This window comes from Dendrobates tinctorius, unplaced genomic scaffold (assembly GCF_039654945.1).
Source record: "Dendrobates tinctorius isolate UK_male_01 unplaced genomic scaffold, ASM3965494v1 ptg000129l, whole genome shotgun sequence".
NCBI lineage: Eukaryota > Metazoa > Chordata > Amphibia > Anura > Dendrobatidae > Dendrobates > Dendrobates tinctorius.
Genome location: NW_027361797.1, coordinates 40,842,681 through 40,865,038, shown reverse-complemented (window position 1 = coordinate 40,865,038; position 22,358 = coordinate 40,842,681). Strand labels below are relative to the sequence as shown.

At 51.9% G+C, this 22,358-nt stretch overlaps 1 protein-coding gene across 2 annotated transcripts in view; it reads right to left on the bottom strand.

Moving 5' to 3' along the window:
• The window catches only part of LOC141047839 (uncharacterized), a 248,460-nt gene that overhangs the window by 60,182 nt on the left and 165,920 nt on the right, over positions 1–22,358 (bottom strand). The window lies entirely within an intron of this gene.

The following is a 22,358-nucleotide window of genomic DNA, read 5'->3' as shown; positions in this document are numbered from 1 at the left end:
TGTTGGAGGAGGCAACCCTACCGGTGTCCCAATATATGGTGGAGGAGTCAACCCTACCGGTGTCCCAATATATGGCGGAGGAGGTAACCCTACCGGGGTCCCAATATATGGTGGAGGAGGTAACCCTGCCTGCGTGAATCTATTGGAGGAGAAGGAAGCTGGTGGCTCATCCCACTATTCGGCACAAGCAACTGAAAGAAGACGCGATGATGTCACTACATTGCATCTGCTGTGCGGATTGTGCTTGCAGACACAATGTAGTGACAGGTGCAGAGCAGCAGGAGAAGGGGACCAAGGTATTTTTTTTGTATGGGGTCTCATCGGTATATGGGGGAGTGTGAGTGTATATAAGTGGCTATGTGTGTGAAGACTCATACTATACAGAGGGCTGTGATGAAAATAACACTTCCTGGGGTGTTGTGCGGGATTATACTGTGTATAGGGCCCATGAGAACCATTATACCATGTGGGGTGCTGTGAGGACAGTCATACCATGTGCGGCTGTCTGTAAGGACCGTCCTGTGTGTGGGAAGGGCTGTGAGTACTATCATTACGGTCTATGGGGGAATACGGGTGCCATTACTATGTGTGGGGGACTGTGATGAATATCAAACAATGTATGGGGGTGCTGTGAGATCCATCATACTGTGAGGCCATCATACTGTCTGTGTGGGCCATCAAATTATGTTGGTGAGCGCATCAGAAGGGTTAATAATCTTCTTGAATGTAGTTTTGAGGACTTTGAGGTGTGCAGTTTTTAGAATGGTGTCACAGGATATTTTCTGTCAAATAGGACCTCCAAAGTCACTTCCAATGTGAGGTGGTCCCTGAAAAATTTTTTTTGTAAATTTTGTTGAAAAAATTTGAAATTGCTGGTCAGCTTTTAACACTTGTAACTTACTAACAAAAAATGTTTAAAAAATGATACAGATGCAAAGTAGACATGTGGGAAATGTTATTTATTAACTATTTTGTGTGACATAACTCTCTGAGGCTAGTTTCACACTTGCGTTTTTTTCTGCGCGTTTTTTGCGCAAAAAAAGCATTGAAAAAACGCATACAGACGCATACAAATGCGTTTTTTTCAAGCATTTTTATGCGCATGCTGGAAAAAACCGCAGCTTTTTTTGCGTTTGTATGCGTTTTTAGTGCGTTTTTAGTGCGTTTGCGTTTTTTTCAACATTGTTTGTCCTCAACCAAAAAAATCAAGATAACAATTATTAGGGTTGTGGTTATGGTTAGGTTAAGGGTTAGGTTAAGGGTTAGGGTTAGTATGGTCAGGGTTTAGGGTTAGGGTTTGTAGGGTTAGGTTAAAGGTTAGGGGTTAGGGTAAGGGTTAGTACTATCCCAAACCCTAACCCTTAACCCTAACCCTTAACCTAAGCCTTAACCCAACCCTAACCCTTAACCTAACCCCTAACCTTTAACCTAACCCTACAAACCCTAAACCTTGACCATACTAACCCTAACTAACCCTAAACCCTGACTCTACTAACCCTAACTCACCCTAACCCTTACCATAACCATTGTACAACCAAAAAATGCATGCGCAAAAAAACGCATACATGCGCATGCCAATGCGCACGTATGTGCACCCATAGACTTACAATGGGTGTCTTGCTATAAAAAAACGCATTGCGTGCGCATGTGTTTTTTGGGGGCAAGTCGGACGCTCAAAAAATGCAACAAGATGCATTTTGTGCGCCCGAGCGCACACTACAAAAAACCACATGCGCGCAAAAACGCATACAAATGCATGTGTATGCGCACATAAGCGCATCCCATGCAAAATATAGGGAAAAAAAACGCATGCGTTTTTTAGCGCTAAATAACAGCGCAAAAAAATGCAAGTGTGAAACCACCCTGATTTAGTCAAATTTCCGATATTTTCACAAATAAACGCGTCATAGCGAAGAAATTTTACCACTATCATGAAGTACAATATGTCAAGAAAAAACAATCTCAGAATCAGTGGGATACGTTGAAGCATTCAAGAGTTATAACCACATAAAGTGACACTTCAGATTTAAAAAATTTGGCCTGGCCCTGGTCATTAAGGTCAAAATTGGCTTGGTCACTAAGGTGTTAAATAATTTAAAAAACGTGTGGGACCCCTCTATTCTTGATAACCATCCATGATAAAACTGACAGCTGAGAGGTTCAGCCCTCAGATGTTAGTTTTGCTTGGCTGGTTATCAAAAATACAGGGGAACCCATGCCATTTTTAAATAATTTTTTTACCTATTTATAGCATAGGCGCCGGCTGATGAATACTCCCATGAGCCGCTGCCTGTTCTCACTGTTGTTAGTGGCAACAGGCACAGGTTTTCTTCTAGAATGGTCCTGTATTTGGCTCCATCCATCTTCCCATCAATTTTAACCATCTTCCCTGTCACTGCTGAAGAAAAGCAGGGCCAAACCATGCTGCCACCACCACGTTTGACAGTGGGGATGGTGTTCAGGGTGATGAGCTGTGTTGCCTTTACGCCAAACATATCGTTTGGCATTGTAGCCAAAAAGTTCAATTTTGGTTTCATCTGACCAGAGCACCTTCTTCCACATGTTTGGTGTGTCTCCCAGGTGGCTTGTTGCAAACTTTAAACACTTTTTATGGAAATCTTTGAGAAAAGGCTTTCTACTTGCCACTCTTCCATAAAGGCTAGATTTGTGCAGTGTACGACTGATTGTTGTCCTATGGACAGACTGTCCCACCTCAGGTGTAGATCTCTGCAGTTCATCCAGAGTGATCATGGGCCTCTTGGCTGCATCTCTGATCAGTCTTCTTGTTTGAGATGAAAGATCAAACATAAAGCCTGCAGACAGTACTAGCTGCCTGAGAACCAATTGGCCAGGTACTTAACCCCATGGCTGAAAGGCAAAGCTCTGGAGGCCTTTGCTTCTCTCCCTCCAGAACAAGATGGAAATTATGAGGCCATCAAACAGACCCTGAAGTACCAGCTAACCCCTGAGGTATACCGCAAGAAGTTCCGGAACCTCCAACGTGGCCCACACGACAGTTATAGCGATGTGGTGCAAGGACTCAACCCACTTTGACCAGTGGATCCAAGGACTGTCAGGGACCATCTTTGAGCAGCTGAGGAACCTGATGATCAAAGACCAATTTCTACATCTTTGCCCAGCTGAGGTGCGACAGTTCGTGATGGACCGAGAGCCAAAGGATGCGGACAAAGCGGCGCACATCGCTGACACCTATGAGGCCAACCAGAAACCAGAGATGTGGAAGCCAGTCACCACCAGCTGGAAAGGGGGTAAGCCTGCAACCAACCCCAGTGTCCCTGCCAGCCGACACACCGGTGGCCCTGTCCTATTTGCCAACGCCAGGCCTACACATCAGACCCTCGCCAGTGTTTTTCCTGCAAACGGACTGGACATATCAGCGCCACCTGTCCGGAGAAGCAGAAGAATACCCCAGTCAAGGCCTCCAGGCCTAGAGCAGCCGCTCTTCTGGTGGGTGGGGTGGTTGGGAAGGTCGATGACGATGTGCAGAATGTCCGCGTGGGGGCCCGTCTTGCTACAGGCCTCAAGGATACCGGGGCTGAACGAACCCTCATCCGACCTGAACTGGCAGCCCCTGAAAAGATTATTCCGGGGAAAACCCTGACTGTCACCGGTATTGGGGGCGTCCACTGTCCCTTACCGATGGCCCAGGTTTTTATTGATTGGGGTGCCGGGAGCGGGGTGAAGGAAGTGGGGTTGACCGAAAACTTGCCCACCGACGTTTTATTGGGGACTGATTTGGGGAGGCTGGTTGCATATTACGTCCCTGACACCCTTCCCCAATCTGATAATAAGGGTGATGCTAATGCTGTGTTAGGGTCGGCGGAACGCACCAGATATAAATAATGGAAGGCGCGTTCGCCGCCCGGGGTCCACCGTGCGGTAGATGACAAGACCGCTGCTGGACAATGGCAGATACGCTAGAAGTGCGATACAGCGCTCGGGTTAACGTCACCCGAGAGCCTGAGAGCGGACTCTGTTTAGTCACAGAGACGCCAAAGTATGAACTTAGACGTAAAGGCTGAACCTGTTAGCTGCACAGGTCAGCCGGCGTGTGGCGTCGCAGCCGCGAACACCAAAAGCTGCTACTACTGCAGCGCGGCCGTAACTGAAGCCGCTAAGCGACGATGCCGGAGGAGCCGGGCACCGACGGACGCTAGTGTAGGTGAGGAAGGCTCAGTGGCGTGTAGCCTGCCACAATCTGGAGCTGACTAACCCAACATACTGTCACCATTCGTAATATCCGAGGGAAGGGGTTTCATAATAAGTCAGACACCAGTCCATGCATCCATCACCATACACACACAGCATAATATGCTACACTAGCGCATGGCCGAGCCGCCATGCAGGCTTTTTATAGCCATGCGCTTCCGGGACCTTCCAGTACTATAGGAAGGACCAATCAGATCCGACATAGGACCTTCACATGTGACCCCTGCTCTCCACTGAGAGGACAAGTTGCGGGCATGCCCAGTCGCACGGCGCGAGGACTTAGCCTCTAGAGCAGTTCCCTGCAAAGCAGGTTGCGTTATCATTGCTGCACCAGAGGTGGCAGCAGCATCCAGGCTCACAGAACGAGTCTGCGGGGAATGCCTGGTTCGCCGAGATTGCTGAGCAGGAGTCCGAGCGGTCGGAGGAGAATGGGAGACCGCAGGATGTCTGGCTCTGGATTCCCGCTGTGCAGTGCCAGGAATCCGACGCCTAACATTACCCCCCCCCCTCTCTGAGCCTCACTGCGCTCAAAGGCTGCGATCAGGAGCGGTGCGTGAATATTTTCCACCGGCTCCCAGGTCCGAGCCTCGGGCCCATGACCCTTCCAGTCCACCAAATAAAATTTTTTGCCACGGACAAACCTGCGCCCCACGATGGCGTTAACCTCAAACTCATCAGACGATAAGTCTGATGACCCGGCAGATGACTCAGAAAACCAGACCATGTGAACTGGTTTGAGGAGGGACACATGGAACACGTCCGAAATGGCCAAATGTGGAGGTAGAGCCAGGCGGTAGACCACCGAGCTAAGTCGCTCGAGGACCTTGAATGGTCCAATGTATCGCGGTGCGAACTTGGGAGACTCAACCCGCAGTTTAATGTTTCGGGTGGAGAGCCATACCATGTCGCCAGGGGAGAAGCTTGGCGCAGGCCGCCGATGCATGTCGGCGGACACCCTCATCCTTTCTTTAGATGCCCGGATAGCATCCTGAGTGCGATCCCAAATGTCCCGGGCCTCCACTGCCCAGTCTGCCACCCTGGAGTCAGTGGAGGACACTGGCATCGGGACAGGGACACGTGGATGTTGGCCATAGTTTAGGAGAAAGGGCGTCTGACCAGTGGAATCAGCCACCGCATTGTTTAGGGCAAATTCTGCCCAAGGTAGCAAGGATGCCCAGTCATCCTGCCTGGCAGAGACAAAATGTCGTAAATAGGTGACCAAGGTCTGATTGGCTCTCTCGACCAAGCCATTCGTCTCGGGATGGTAAGCGGAGGATAGATTTAGCTCGATGCTGAGTAAACTGCAGAGCTCCCTCCAAAACCGAGACGCAAACTGGGGACCACGGTCACTCACGATTTTGTCCGGCATGCCATGTAGACGGAATACGTGTTTAATGAACAAGGTGGCCAGACCTCGAGCGGAAGGCAGGCGTGCGAGTGGCACCAGATGCACCATTTTGGAAAAATGGTCGGTGACCACCCAGATGACCGTACTGCCACCAGACTTGGGCAGGCCAACTATGAAGTCCATGCCAACCATCTCCCATGGTCTATCCGCCACTGGCAGGGGAAACAACAGCCCCGCCGGCCTCTGTCTAGAGGGTCTGTTCCGAGCACACGAAACACATGCCTGCACGTACTCCTTGACATCTCGAGCCATATGTGGCCACCAATATGACCTTGCCAGGAGTTCGGCGGTCCGTTTTTTACCAAAATGGCCACCCACTCTGGAGGCATGTGCCCAGGCGAGGACCTCCGGCCGTAGCTGAGGAGGCACCAAGGTCTTGCCCGGTGGTACCGACTCGAGCGCAACTGGAGCCACGGTCGTAAAACTCTCCGGCGGGAGAATTAACCGAGGCTCAGCCTCTCCCTCCTCCGCTGAGACCACTGAACGTGAGAGAGCATCCGCACGGACGTTCTTCTCTCCAGAGAGGTAGTGGAGGGTGAAGCGGAATCGTGAGAAGAAGAGCGACCACCTGGCCTGACGGGAATTCAGGCGTTGGGCCGTCTGTAGATAGACCAGGTTTTTATGGTCCGTATATACCAGAAAGGGAAACCGGGCTCCCTCCAGGAGATGTCTCCATTCAGAAAAAGCCAACTTCATGGCTAGCAGCTCCCTGTCGCCGATGGAGTAATTTTTCTCCGCCGGTGAGAAGGTCTTGGAATAGAAGAAGCAGGGGTGCTTCCGACCTTGAGCATCCTTTTGATAAAGGACTGCTCCTGCACCGACGGAAGAAGCGTCTACCTCAAGGATAAACGGCTTATCCACATCGGGACGATGTAATATGGGAGCGCCAGCAAAATGTGATTTTATAGCCGAGAAGGCCTTGGAGACATGTTCTGACCAAGCATTGGGGTTAGCTCCTTTCTTGGTGAGAGCAACCAAAGGAGCCACCAGTGTGGAAAAGTGTGGTATGAACTGGCGGTAGTAGTTCACGAACCCCAAAAAGCGCTGCACCGCTTTGAGGGAATGGGGTTCCTGCCAGTCCATTACCGCTTGTAGTTTGGCCGGATCCATGGCCAGCCCCTGGGCCGAGATGATATAGCCCAGGAACGGCAAGGACTCCTGCTCAAACTGGCACTTCTCCAGCTTGGCAAATAACGAGTTCGCCCGCAGACGGTCAAAGACCCTGCAGACGTCTCTCCGGTGGGTGGTCAAATCTGGCGAAAAGATGAGTATATCATCCAGATAGACCACCACCGAGGTAGAGAGCATGTCGCGGAAGACGTCGTTGACAAAATCTTGGAAGACAGCTGGGGCATTACAAAGGCCAAAGGGCATAACCAGGTATTCGTAATGGCCATCCCTGGTATTAAAAGCTGTCTTCCATTCGTCTCCTTCGCGAATGCGGATCAGGTTGTATGCACCCCGCAGATCTAGTTTAGTAAAGATCCGGGCCACCCGCAACCTGTCAAATAACTCCGAGATCAACGGTAGGGGGTATTTGTTTTTAACCGTGATAGCATTGAGACCTCGGTAGTCGATGCAGGGGCGTAGCTCTCCGTTCTTCTTCTGTACGAAGAAGAATCCGGCACCAGCCGGTGACACCGATTTTCTGATGAAACCCCTAGCCAGGTTCTCCCGGATATACTGGGACATACCCTCCGTCTCAGGGAGTGATAAAGGGTAAACACAGCCTCGGGGAGGCTCTGTGCCTGGCAGGAGATCAATCGGGCAATCATAGGAACGGTGCGGTGGGAGCGTCTCCGCAGACTTCTTAGAGAAGACGTCCGCGTAATGGTGGTAGGGTTTGGGGAGCGAGGAGAGATCCGCAGGCACTTCTGTGGAAGCCACCTGAACGCTGCCCCTCAGGCACCTTCCCTCACAGTCCTTGCCCCAGGCCAGTATCCTCCCTGAAGCCCAGTCAATATGCGGGGAGTGGCAACGAAGCCAGGGAACTCCGAGGAGCACCTGATCGATGCCATTGGGCATAATTAGCAGGGACAGAGTCTCCCGATGTGAGGGTGAAATAGAGAGTCCGAGTGGGGCTGTCTGATGGGTCACCTGAGATGGTAACGGTGCCCCATTTACCACCCTGATGGTCAGAGGTTGGGGGAGTATCACCAGAGGGATAGCGTGTCTCTGGGCAAAAGTCGAGGACATAAAGTTCCCCTCGGCCCCGGAATCCAGGGTGACCTCTGCCTCCCAGGAGGAGGACCCACTATCTAATGTACCCTGGAACACCGGTTTGGGTGAAAAGGGTCCCACCTTGGATTGACCACCACCTACGGCCACTGAACGTGGTCGTCCTTTCGGCCGCTGAGGGCATGTGCCAGCCGAGTGGCCCAACTGTCGGCACCGATAACAGCGCACAGAGGTTCGCATCGGACGCAACTTAGTGCCGGTGCGAGACACCTCCATAGGCTCAGAGGAGAGGTGCTCCTGTGCGGGAAATTTCAGCGGCTCAGTAAAGGTGGGAGCCAAATTAACCCTACGTTTGGATTGCGCTCGTTCCAACCCGCGCTCCGTGTAGCGGAGATCAATGCGGGTGGAAACGGCGATCAACTCCTCCAAACTGGTGGGAATCTCCCTAGTAGCTAGAGCATCTTTTACGTGCTCAGCCAGGCCTCTCCAAAACACCGGGACCAACACTTTGTCCGGCCACTCTAACTCGGAAGCCAGTGTCCGAAACTGGACAGCATGATGGCTAACCGAAAGTGACCCTTGTGTTAAAGATAACAGTTGGAGAGCCGTATCGTGGGTGACCCGTGGTCCCAAGAAGACTTGCTTCAGAGCCGCGAGGAACTGAGCAGCCCCCTGTACCACGGGATCACCACGTTCCCACAATGGCGTGGCCCACTGTAATGCCCGGCCAGACAACAGAGAGACAATAAATCCCACCTTAGCCCGCTCCGTAGGGAACCGTGCAGCCAGCAACTCCAGCTGGATGGAGCACTGACTAACGAATCCCCTACAGGAGGCACTATCACCCGAAAACTTATCGGGGAGCGGGAGGCGAGACATTGTCGGCAGGGGCAAAAGTGTGGGCGCACGTGAGACAGCCTCAGCGACTGTCTGAGCAGCAGCTAGCGCAGCATTCGCAGCTGAGTTGGTGCTCTCAATAGCCGCCAACCTGCTCTCCAGCTGCCGAATGTAGCGCTGCAGCTGCTGCACGTCTGCCATTGCCAGCCAGACCCTGGCGCTAGTGTAATGTTAGGGTCGGCGGAACGCACCAGATATAAATAATGGAAGGCGCGTTCGCCGCCCGGGGTCCACCGTGCGGTAGATGACAAGACCGCTGCTGGACAATGGCAGATACGCTAGAAGTGCGATACAGCGCTCGGGTTAACGTCACCCGAGAGCCTGAGAGCGGACTCTGTTTAGTCACAGAGACGCCAAAGTATGAACTTAGACGTAAAGGCTGAACCTGTTAGCTGCACAGGTCAGCCGGCGTGTGGCGTCGCAGCCGCGAACACCAAAAGCTGCTACTACTGCAGCGCGGCCGTAACTGAAGCCGCTAAGCGACGATGCCGGAGGAGCCGGGCACCGACGGACGCTAGTGTAGGTGAGGAAGGCTCAGTGGCGTGTAGCCTGCCACAATCTGGAGCTGACTAACCCAACATACTGTCACCATTCGTAATATCCGAGGGAAGGGGTTTCATAATAAGTCAGACACCAGTCCATGCATCCATCACCATACACACACAGCATAATATGCTACACTAGCGCATGGCCGAGCCGCCATGCAGGCTTTTTATAGCCATGCGCTTCCGGGACCTTCCAGTACTATAGGAAGGACCAATCAGATCCGACATAGGACCTTCACATGTGACCCCTGCTCTCCACTGAGAGGACAAGTTGCGGGCATGCCCAGTCGCACGGCGCGAGGACTTAGCCTCTAGAGCAGTTCCCTGCAAAGCAGGTTGCGTTATCATTGCTGCACCAGAGGTGGCAGCAACATCCAGGCTCACAGAGCGAGTTTGCGGGGAATGCCTGGTTCGCCGAGATTGCTGAGCAGGAGTCCGAGCGGTCGGAGGAGAATGGGAGACCGCAGGATGTCTGGCTCTGGATTCCCGCTGTGCAGTGCCAGGAATCCGACGCCTAACATGCTGCAGATGATGATGGGAAACTGTATGTGTTACCTGACAATGCTTTACCGAGTAATGATGCATCTGATAATCATTTTTCCCCTAGTGATGATGGTAATAGTGATGTAAATGTGCAGGCTGCATCTGCTAACCTTTTTTCTGAAAAGGTTGATGTGTCCACAGGTGCAGGAATGCTCAACCACGTCACTCTGCAGGGTGAGATGGCTGAGGAACCCCTAACTGGAGCAAGCGATGGTGCTAAAGGAAATGGGGAGGTGCATGGGAACCATGAGGAAGGTGATGCCGTGCACCTGACCAATGCCACTGAGGAAGGTAACTGGCCCATAAATAGCACTGCTCCTGAAGTGTTGGGGGTGGAAGGGGAGGTAGTACCCATAGCAGCGCCGGCTAATGGGTCTGTGGAAAACTCTGGGGAGACAGCCTATGTAGCCGCTGTCACCCGCAGTCAGGGTGCCCGGAACGCAGGTAACGCCCTACCTTCTGGACCCTCCTCAGTCAGAGGGTTGACTGAAACAGATGGACCCTGAGCAGGTCTCATTGGGTTCCCGTGAGGAAGGAACCTTGACGTCACTAGTGGCTGCCTCCAGCCAGGAGTTCCAGGCCGCTCTGCACTCAGATGCGAGCCTGAAGAACTTGAGACGCTTTGGCAAGACGCCCACCTCCGTAACTGATAAGGAGAGGGTGTTCTGGGACCGAGAAAGGTTGTACCGGGAGACAGTACCTGGAGAATCTCAAAAGGAGTGGTTGAGGGAAAGACAGCTGGTCGTCCCCTATCAATTCAGGGGTGAGCTGTTGCAGATTGACCATGAGATTCCACTTGCTGGACCCTTGGGGATCAGCAAAACTAAGGCCCGGCTGTCTCAACACTTCTGTTGGCCCAAGATGGGGACAGACGTAACAAACTACTGCCGCTACTGTATCACCTGCCAAAGAGTGGGGAAGGCGGGGCCTGCTCTTAGGGCTTCCCTGATCCCTTTGCCAGTGATAGAGGAGCCTTTCCACAAGATCACGGTGGACATTGTGGGCCCGTTGGCCATCCCCAGCAGCTCTGGAAAGCAATAAGTCCTCACCGTGGTAGACTATGCTACCTGGTACCCAGGGGCAGTGGCTCTGTCCTCAACTAGGGCGGATAAGGTGGCGGATGCACTGTTGGCCATCTTTTCATGGGTAGGATTTCCCAGGGAGATGCTTACTGATTAAGGGACCCAATTCATGTTTCGCCTAATGGAGGCTCTCTGTAAGAAAATGCAGGTGTGATATACAATGTCTGTAAAGTATGATGTTTTTTTTAAATACTAAGATATGTGCCTAGAAATCTCTCCCTTCACTCTGATCAGAAATTCAGCATGCCAGCCCCTACAGCTTTCCCTTTCCCCCCTCCTTTACAGCCTGTGTCTGCACTGGTAATAAGACACTTCCTGTTGCAAACATTTGGCTCCTCTCCACAGCTAGCAATGTTAATTAAGCTGAAGAAAAAAAAAAGGGGGAAAAGATCTTTGTCTGAAACCACGAGGTTTGAATGCAGCTATGGGTGATATTAAAGAGACTACCGTAAAAACCATACAAAGCACGGATACAACAATCATGTTTTTGTGATCTGAGCTGTCCCAGCTTCGCTACCGTAGCTTTTGTGAAGTTCTCGGATCACCAGAACCTGAGATATGGTTTGCTCCCAAATGGACTGTCATATCTAGTGCATTCTTGATGTTTTCTTGAGGGGCTCATTACGCTGGGAAACATGATACCACCGGTGAGTTCATACTAGCTTCCCCCATAGAGTTATGATTATTATAAGGTTTAGTAAGATTTCTAAATCCAAGAGTAGGGGGCAGACCCTCTCCAGACTGCCCCTTCCGTGATGTCACACAGACCCTAGTCTATAGCTATCCCCTAGCAAATTCCAGGCAGTTGGAGCTACAGCATCTGGGCTGACCAGAACCCAGATGAGTGGAGACATGTGGCTCTGCCTTCTCCCTTCCCCACGCCGCATGGGCTGCCTAAGGAACAATATGCAACTGTGAGTGTAATTTCTTCCTGTTTCCTCCATTTTTGTTTTATATCTGTATTGTACATATTTTATGTCTCAATTTTATAGCACCTTTATCTGTGTAACCACTGCCCTACTTTTTCGGGGAATAAATGATTTAATATTTAGTCTGTCTCCATGCTCTAATAAACGAACTAAGTGCCTCTTTTAATCGCTACTAATTCAAGGGGTTTGCCACGGACACTCTTAATTAACTCTGTAAATTAAGTAAACCGTGACTGGTGGCAGCGCGTTGTGTCCGGTTGTGGCTAATTGGCAGTCCAGAAGGGTCTTATATTGCTGAATGAGGAGCTGCGGCCACAGCATTGATAATTCCCTCACTGCAGTAGCCTAACCGCCGGTCCACAACAAGCAGCCCGTCCGGCGACTAATTATCCTAGGTGCAGTTCCCTGACTGACCTGAGGGTAAGGGGGGGTGCCGGAGAGCTGCGAGTTCCAAAGTAGAACTGAGAAAGTGGGATATACATAAATCCCCGCAGTTCATAGAAGATTGATAGCAGTGGTGGGGCACCCAAAATACTCCCCTGCGGCAAATTGTTAGAGCGAGATTAGCTTGCTGGATATTTTTGTCACATAGTGTCAGTGTTGGGATAACTAAGATAAGCCCCCACTGTGCCTGTGATAGCCATGTGCCGGCAGTGTATCGCGTCCCTCCGTCCGCTGATACACCCATGTCAGTGGTGGGATTGTGACATAGTGGTGACACAGGGTCCGCTGTCCGTCGCGGTTTGGTGGCAGCGGGACCCCCGTTCGTCACGTAGTGGCGAACAGCGGCGGGCTGTTCGTCACATATTGGTGGCAGCGGTGGGATCATCCTAGAGCATTAGTGATTTGGTTTGAGCAATCATCCCTCTCACTAAAAACCTGCACGGTTCCTGTGGGAATCCTGCATCATAGGTTTTGGAGAACAGACTCAGTGGTTACTAGTCCTGAGACATTTTTGTGTACGTGCAAGTATCCCCTCCCGTTTCTTCGTTTTTCTTTCCTATCTTATTTGGCAACCATGGCGGCGATGAGAGTGGAGTGGTATAAGCAGCAGAAAAAGAAAGCCCTTGCTGCAGTATGCACGTACCGAGGCATTGACGCCGCAAGCAGAACCAGAGATCAAATGATCGCGGCTCTGGTGCAGCTGGACAACACCCAGGGTCCAGCGGACGCAGAAGTTGGCCCAAGTGACAATGGGGCTGCAGCAGAGGCTCCACTCCTGAGCGCTGGCCCCACATCCAACCAGAGCACGCTGGACCCCTACCTGCAAGCGGCCTTGGACGCACTCCCTGCCGAAGACCGTGACAGACACCTGCAGCTGATCCAGCAAGCTCGGGAGAGAGCAGAGCAGCGAGCCGAGCGCCAAGCTGAGGCTCAGAGGGCCGAACGTGAGCGCCAAGCAGAAGCTCAGAGGGCCCATGAGCTGGAGATGCTCCTGGGGGGGGTGGAATGCCCCCACAGCCCGAAGCAGTGAGCCCAGCAGCGTCCAGACTCCTAAACCCCGGCCAGAGCATTTTCCCATGATGGAAAAGGACGGGGACTTGGACACATTTCTGCGAGCCTTTGAGAAAGCCTGCAGACAGTACCGGCTGGATAAGGTCCAATGGGCCAGGTACTTGACCCCAGGGCTAAAAGGCAAAGCTGTAGAGGCGTTCGCTTCTCTTCCGCCAGAAGCCAATGAGGACTATGAGGCCATAAAGCAGGCTCTGATTGCCAAATACCGGCTGACACCTGAGGTAGACCGAAAGAAGTTCCGGCACCTCCAACGTGGCCCACACGATAGCTATAGCGATGTGGTGCAAGGACTCAGGACCCACTTTGACCAGTGGATCCATGGACTGTCCGTTGAAACCTTTGAGCAGCTACGGGACCTGATGATCAAAGACCAGTTCCTGCATCTCTGCCCAGCTGAGGTCCGACAGTTCATCCTGGACCGCGAACTAACAAACGCGGACAAAACGGCGCAGATCGCCGACAACTACGAGGCCAACCGGAAGCCAGAGACGCGGAGGCCAGTCACCACCAGCTGGAGAGGGGGTAAGCCTGCAACCAATCCCAGTGCCCCAGCTAGCCATCTCTCCGGAGGCCCTGTCCTTGTTGCCAACAGCAGGCCAGCTACTGACAGTCGCCTTGTCACCTCTTCTACAGCTGTCCGAATAGGCCGAAGAATCCCCCAGCCAAGGCCTCTGGGCCCAACGCCTCTGTTCTTTTGGTGGGAGGTGTGGTTGGGAGAGCTGACGACAACGTTCAACCTGTTCAGGTGGGGGCCCGTCTTGCTACAGGCCTCAAGGACACCGGGGCTGAACGAACCCTCATCCATCCTGGACTGGCGGCCCCTGAAGAGTTTGTTGAGGGGAAAACCCTGACTGTCACTGGAATTGGGGGTACCCGCTGTCCCTTGCCAGTGGCCCGGGTTTTTCTTGATTGGGGTGCTGGGAGCGGGTTGAGGGAGGTGGGAGTGTCTGAAAACTTGCCCACTGATGTTTTATTGAGGACTGACTTGGGGCAGATGGTTGCATACTATGTCCCTGACACCCTTCCCCAATCTGATAATAAGGGTAACGTTAACCCTGATGATGATGATGATGGGAAACTGAATGTGTTACCTGCTAATGCCTTGATGAGTAATGCTGCAACTAACAACCATTCTTTCCCCAGGTATGATGCTGATGGTGATGTGAATGTACCAAAGCAATCTGATAACCATTCTTGTCCTAGGAATGGTGGTGATGATGATGATGATGTATCTGTGCCGACTGAACCTGTTAACCCTTTCTTTGAAACGGTAGATGTGTCCACAGGTACCGAAGTGCTCAGCCCCGTCTCTCTGCGGAGTGAGACGGCTGAGGAACCCCTGGCAGGAGCAAGCAACGGTGCTCAAGGAAATGGGGAGGTGCATGGGGACCATGAGGAAGGTAATGCCATGCAGCTGACCAGTGCCACCGAGGAAGGTAACTGGCCCATAAGTAGCACTGCTCCTGAAGTGTTGGGGGTGGATTGGAAGGTAGGGCCCATGGCAGCGCCGATTGGTGGGTCTGTAGAAATCCCCAGGGAGACGGCATACATAGCAGCTGTCACACGCAGTCAAGAGTGCCCAGATCGCAGGTAGCGCACTGTCTTCTGGACCCTCTTCTGCTACAGGAGAGACTGAACCAGAGGTGAACCCAGAGCCGGTTCCAGAGGGTCCTAATAAGGAAGGTACCCTGACGTCACTTCTGGCAGCCTCCAGCAAGGAGTTCCAGGCTGCTCTGCACTCAGATGTGAGTCTGGAGAAATTGAGAGGTCTCGCCAAGCGCTCACCTCCGAGTCTGATAAGGAGAGGGTGTTCTGGGAACGAGGAAGGTTGTACCGGGAGACAGTACCCGGAGATCCCCAAAAGGAGTGGTTGAGGGAAAGACAGCTAGTCATTCCCCTACAGTTCAGAACTGAGTTGTTGCGGATTGCCCATGAGATTCCACTCGCTGGACACTTGGGGATCAGCAAAACAAAGGCACGGCTGTCTCAACACTTCTATTGGCCCAAGATGGGGACAGATGTTACACAATACTGCCACTCCTGTAACACCTGTCAAAAGGTGGGTAAGGCGGGTCCTGCTCTTAAGGCTCCCCTTATTCCTTTGCTGGTGATAAGAAAGCAATAGTGTGGAAACCACACAAAACACGACATATGGGTCCAATATGCAAAAATGTATAATGCTTTATTTTTAGACGGACATAGAGGGAGACATGGGGAACAGGAATGTGGAAACAAAGTGCAACAGTGCAAATAAAGACGCGCCTAGCCAGACAACATTAGTAACAACAATGCAAATTCATATGTCTGAAAAAGCCATAGTAATAAATGACTGGTGCCCAAAGGCAAGTCTACTCATTAATCCCGCACAGACCTTACATGTATAAGTGCCCCATACTCAATAGATGTCCGATCAGGCCAAAAAGGTGATAGAGGAGCCTTTCCAGAGAATCGCGGTGGACATTGTAGGCCCGCTGGCCGTCCCCAGCGGCTCTGGAAAGCGATACATTCTCACCATGGTAGACTACGCTACCCGGTACCCAGAGGCAGTAGCTCTGTCTTCAACCAGGGCAGATAAGGTGGCTGACGCACTGGTGACCATCTTTTCAAGGGTAGGATTTCCCAGGGAGATGCTTACCGATCAAGGGACCCAATTCATGTCTCGCCTAATGGAGGCTCTCTGTGAGAAAATGCAGGTGAAGCACCTGGTATCGAGTGCGTATCACCCACAGACTAATGGTTTGTGTGAACGCTTCAATGGTACCCTCAAATAGATGCTCAGCATGCTGTTTAAGACCCAAGGGCGTGACTGGGAGCGGTACCTCCCACACCTGCTGTTCGCTTACAGAGAAGTTCCGCAGGCCTCGACCGGGTTCTCCCCCTTCGAGCTCCTGTATGGCAGGCGAGTCCGGGGACCCCTTGGGTTGATAAGAGAATCCTGGGAAGATGAGCCAAACCCCACAGAAGTGTCCATCGTGGATTATGTCATGCGCTTCCATGACAAAATGCAGACCTTGACGCAGTTGGAGCATGACAACATGACGCAGGCTCAGGCTGACCAGAAGCACTGGTACGACCAGAACGCCCGGGAGCGGACCTACCAGGTGGGTCAAAAGGTGTGGGTGCTGGTCCCCGTACCAACGGATAAGCTTCAGGCAGCCTGGGAAGGCCCATACATCATCCACCAACAGCTCAACCCGGTCACCTACGTGGTCACGCTTGACCATGCTCGGGGTAGGCGCAAGGCCTTTCACGTCAATATGCTGAAGGCGCACTATGGACGTGAAGCTTGCGTCCTACCGGACTGCAACCTGCCCGAGGATGGGGAGGAAGATCCCCTCCTGGACATGCTGGCCCAAGCCAAGGCCAATGGGTCCCTTGAGGACATGGAGATAAGTGGTTTGCTAACCGTATCCCAGCAGTCGCAGTTGGTGGAAACCCTGGAAACCTTCCGGGCCGTGTTCACCAACCGACCTGGGAAGACAGGAGTTAGCAGTTCATGAGGTGGACACCGGGAATCACACCCTACTTCGGCGAACACCTTATCGGATCTCTGAGGCGGTGCAACAAGTCATGCGCCAAGAGATCGATGAGATGTTAAGGCTAGGGGTGATTCGACGGTCAAAAAGTGCTTGGGCTTCACCTGTAGTCCTCGTGCCTAAAAAGGATCGAACCACCTGGTTCTGCATGGACTACAGGGGGCTCAACGCCATCTCAACCTCTGATGCCCACCCGATGCCGCGCATCGAGGATCTGCTTGAGCGGCTGGCAAAAGCAAGGTACATATCCATCATGGATTTGAGTCGGGGATACTGGCAGATTCCCCTGAGCCCTGAGGCGCAGGAGAAATCCACCTTTGGACTGTACGAGTCCACAGTCATGCCCTTCGGCATGAAGAATGCCCCTGCCACTTTCCAGCGGATGGTCAACCACCTGCTTCGGGGACTGGAGGAGTACGCGGTGGCGTACTTAGACGATATTGCCATCTTCAGTTCCACCTGGGAGGAACACCTTCAGCATCTCCAGGAGGTGCTCAAGCGTCTTCACCAGGCAGGCCTGACTATCAAGCCGGGAAAGTGCCAGATGGGCAAGCACAAAGTCCACTACCTGGGGCACCGGGTAGGCGGGGGTTTCATGAGTCCGGAGCCAGGAAAAGTGGACGCAATCGTGTCCTGGCCCACCCCCAGGACCAAGAAACAGGTGAAGTCCTTCTTGGGCACTGCAGGGTACTATAGGCGGTTCGTACAGGACTATAGCTCCCTTGCAAAACCCTTGACTGACCTCACCAAGCAGAGGCTACCCCAAACAGTCAACTGGACTGATGACTGTGAGGCGGCTTTCCAAGCTTTGAAAGCAGCCCTGTGCAGCTCTCCAGTGTTGAGAGTGGTCGACAGTAGTCACCCGTTCCTGGTACAGACCGACGCCAGCGAGTTTGGCCTCGGTGCTGTGCTCAGCCAGGTCGACTCGGGAAACCAGGAACACCCCGTGTCGTACCTGAGCCAGAAACTTTTGCCAAGGGAAGTGGCATACTCGACCATCGAGAAGGAGTGTCTGGCCATGGTGTGGGCACTGCAACGTTTGCAGCCCTACCTGTACGGACGCACCTTCACGGTGGTAACCGACCACAACCCTCTGAGCTGGTTGCACACAGTGTCCGGAACCAATGAAAGGTTGATCCGCTGGAGCCTTGCCCTTCAACAGTATGACTTTACTGTAAAACACAGGAAGGGCAGTGAAAACGGCAATGCCGATGGGTTGTCCCGCCGGGGCGAACCTGCTGAGGTGCGCATGGCCGATTACCGACAGGTAATTCCTCCGTAGCGCCCTCAAAAGGGGGGAGGTGTGATATACAATGTCTGTAAAGTATGATGTTCTTTTTTAAATACTAAGATATGTGCCTAGAAATCTCTCCCTTCACTCTGATGAGAAATTCAGCATGCCAGCCCCTACAGCTTTCCCCTTCCCCCCTCCTTTACAGCCTGTGTCCGCACTGGTAATAGGACACTTCCTGTTACAAACATTTGGCTCCTCTCCACAGATAGCAATGTTAATTAAGCTGAAGAAAAAAAAAGGGGGAAAAGATCTCTTTGTCTGAAACCATGAGGTTTGAATGCAGCTATGGGTGATATTAAAGAGACTGTACCGTAAAAACCATACACAGCACGGATACAACAATCATATTTTTGTGATCTGAGCGGTCCCAGCTTCGCTACCGTGGCTTTTGCGAAGTTCTCGGATCACCAGAACCTGAGATATGGTTTGCTCCCAAATGGACTGTCATATCTAGTGCATTCTTGATGTTTTCTTGAGGGGCTCATTACGCTGGGAAACATGATACCACCGGTGAGTTCATACTAGCTTCCCCCATAGAGTTATGATTATTATAAGTTTTAGTAAGATTTCTAAATCCAAGAGTAGGGGGCAGACCCTCTCCAGACTGCCCCTTCCGTGATGTCACACAGACCCTAGTCTATAGCTATCCCCTAGCAAATTCCAGGCAGTTGGAGCTACAGCATCTGGGCTGAACAGAACCCAGATGAGTGGAGACGTGTGGCTCCGCCTTCTCCCTTCCCCACGCCGCATGGGCTGCCTAAGGAACAATATGCAACTGTGAGTGTAATTTCTTCCTGTTTCCTCCATTTTTGTTTTATATCTGTATTGTACATATTTTATGTCTCAATTTTATAGCACCTTTTATCTGTATAACCACTGCCCTACTTTTTCAGGGAATAAATGATTTAATATTTAGTCTGTCTCCATGCTCTAAGAAACGAACTAAGCGCCTCTTTTAGATAATCGCTACTAATTCAAGTGGTTTGCCATGGACCCTCTTAATTAACTCTGTGAATTAAGTAAACCGTGACTGGTGGCAGCGCGTTGTGTCCGGTTGTGGCTAATTGGCAGTCCAGAAGGATCTTATATTGCTGAATGAGGGGCTGCGGCCACAGCATTGATAATTCCCTCACTGCAGTAGCCTAACCGCTGGTCCACAACAAGCAGTCCATCCGGCGACTAATTATCCTAGGTGCAGTTCCCTGACTGACCTGAGGGTAAGGGGGGCGCCGGAGAGCTGCGAGTTCCTAAGTGGAACTGAGAAAGTGGGATAGATATACATAAATCCCCGCAGTTCATAGAAGATTGATAGCAGTGGTGGGGCACCCAAAATACCCCCCTGCGGCAAATTGTTAGAGCGAGATTGGCTTGCTGGATATTTTTGTCACATGGTGTCAGTGGTGGGATAACTAAGATAAGCCCCCACTGTGCCTGTGATAGCCGTGTGCCGGCAGTGTGTCGCGTCCCTCCGTCCGCTGATACACCCGTGTCAGTGGTGGGATTGTGACAGTGGTGACACAGGGTCCGCTGTCCGTCGCGTTTTGGTGGCAGCGGGTCCCCCGTTCGTCACGTAGTGGCGAACAGCGGTGGGCTGTTCGTCACAGCAGGAGCAGCATCTGATATCTAGTGCATATCACCCACAGACCAATGGCTTGTGTGAGCGCTTCAACGGTACCCTCAAACAGATGCTACGCATGCTGGTAGAGACCCAAGGACGCGACTGGGAGCGGTACCTCCCACACCTGCTATTCGCATACCAAGAGGTTCCGCAGGCCTCAACGGGTTCTCCCTCTTCAAACTTCTGTATGGCAGGTGAGTCCGGGGACCCCTTGGGTTGGTAAGGGAATTCTGAGATGAGCCAAACCCTTCTGAAGTGTCCATAGTGGAGTATGTCATGTGCTTCCGCGACAAAATGCAGACCTTGATGCAGTTGGTGCATGACATGACGCAGGCTCAGGCTGACCAGAAGCCCTGGTACAACCAGAACGCCTAGGAGCAGACCTACCAGGTGGGTCAAAAGGTGTGGGTGCTGGTCCCCGCACCAAAAGATAAGCTTCAGGCAGCCTAGGAAGGCTTCCACCAACAGCTCAACCCAGTCACCTACGCGGTCACGCTTGACCACGTTCGGGGTAGGCAAAAGGCCTTTCACGTCAATATGATGAAGGCTCATCATGAACGTGAAGCCTGCGTCCTACTGGTCTGCCACCTTCCCGGAGACGGGAAGGAAGACTCCCTCCTGGACATGCTGTCCCAAGGCTGGTGGGTCCATCAAGGACGCGGAGCCAAGCACCTTGTTAACTGAACCCCAGCAGTCGCAACTGCGGACCACACTGGAACCCTTCCGGGCCGTGTTCTCAAACCGACCTGAAAGGACTGAGTTAGTGGTCCACGAAGTGGACACCGGGAAACATTCCCCACTATAGTGAACACCCTATCGGATCTCTGACGAGGTGCAGCAGGTTATGCACCAGGAGATCGATGAGATGTTACAGCTGGGGGTGATTCAATGGTCCAAAAGCGCATGGACCTCACCTGTAGTTCTCCTTTCAAAGAACGTTTGGACCACCCAGTTCTGCGTGGACTACAGGGGGCTCAACGCCATCACAGCCTCTGATGCGCACCCAATGCCGCGCATCGATGAGCTGCTTGAGTGGTTAGCTGGCGCCAAATATCTCTCCATAATGGATCTGAGTCGGGGATACTGGCAGATTCCCCTGAGCCCCGAGGCGCAGGAGAAATCGGCCTTTATCACACCTTTCAGACTGTACGAGTCCACAGTCATGCCCTTCTGCATGAAAAATTCCCCTGCCACTTTCCAGCGGATGGTCAACCACCTGCTTCAGGGACTGGAGAAGTACGCGGTGGCGTACCTGGATGACAATACCGTCTTCAGTTCCTCCTTGGAGGAACACCTTCAGCATCTCCAGGAGGTTCAGAATGTGGGAAATGTTTTACAGATAAATCACATCTTGTTACTCATGAGAGAATTCACACTGGAGAGAAGCTATTTTCATGTCCTGAATGTGGAATATTTTTTGTACTTAAGTCTCAACTTGTTAGACATCAGAGAACCCACATTGGGAAGAAGGCAATGTAATCAGACCTAATTTTTTAAATCTGACATGGCACTCTTTGCAGTAATAATGATGAAATGTCTCATATCCCAGTTATTCTGAAAATATTTTTTTCCTTATATGTTTTGCTTTATTTTGGGAATAAATGTAATAAATTAAAATTTGCAAAATTCCGCTTTGAATGTTTATACTTGTAAACCGTATAGTTATACTACATATAAAAATTCACAAAAACATTTACCGTATATGCGTGAGTAAATGCCAACCCGAGTATAAGCCGAGGCACCTAATTTTGCCACGGAAAACTGGGTAAGCTTATTGACTCCAGTATAAGCCGAGTATGCATTGTCCCCTCATCCCTGTCCTGCTATGCGTGGCTCCCCCATCCTTTCCTGGTATATGGCTCCCCGTCGTCTCCTGGTATGTGGCTCCTCCTGTCCTGTCCTGGTATGTGTGGCTCCCCCTGTTGTATACATGGCTCCCCCGATCCCACATGGCTTGGCTCCCCTCCCCGGTCCCATCGTGCATGGCTTGTCTCCCCTCCCCGGTCCCATCGTGCATGGCTTGTCTCCCCCCTCCCCCGATCCCATCGTGTATGGTTCGGCTCCCCCTCCTCGTCCTACTCATCCTTCTGGCGCCGTCGCTGAATCTCCATCCTTGCATCTCCGTTGTCCGGGCGCTGGCATCTTTTTCTTGTGCTGAGTGGTCACGTGGTACTGCTCATTAAGGTAATGAATATGTGCTTCACGCCTATGGGAGTGGAGACGCATGCATATTCATTACCTTAATGAGCGGTACCAAGTGACCGCTGAACACAGAAAGAAGCTGCTGGCCCCGGGGCAATGGTGATGCAGGGACTTGCAGAGACCGTGCCAGGAGGATGAGTATGATGTCACAGCTGCCGACTCATGGCTTTCTCCCCCTGGCTTTCTGGACAATGACTCTTGTGTAAGCCGAGGGGGGGCATTTACAGACCCAAAAAAAGTGCTGAAAATCTCGGCTTATACACGAGTATATATGGTACCTTATGTCTTCTATGTCAGTAATTTTTCAAACATCCTTTTATTTTGTTTGAAGGGTTAAAAGTTTAGTTGTTTTGTAATTCTTCATTATTTTAGGGCAATGTG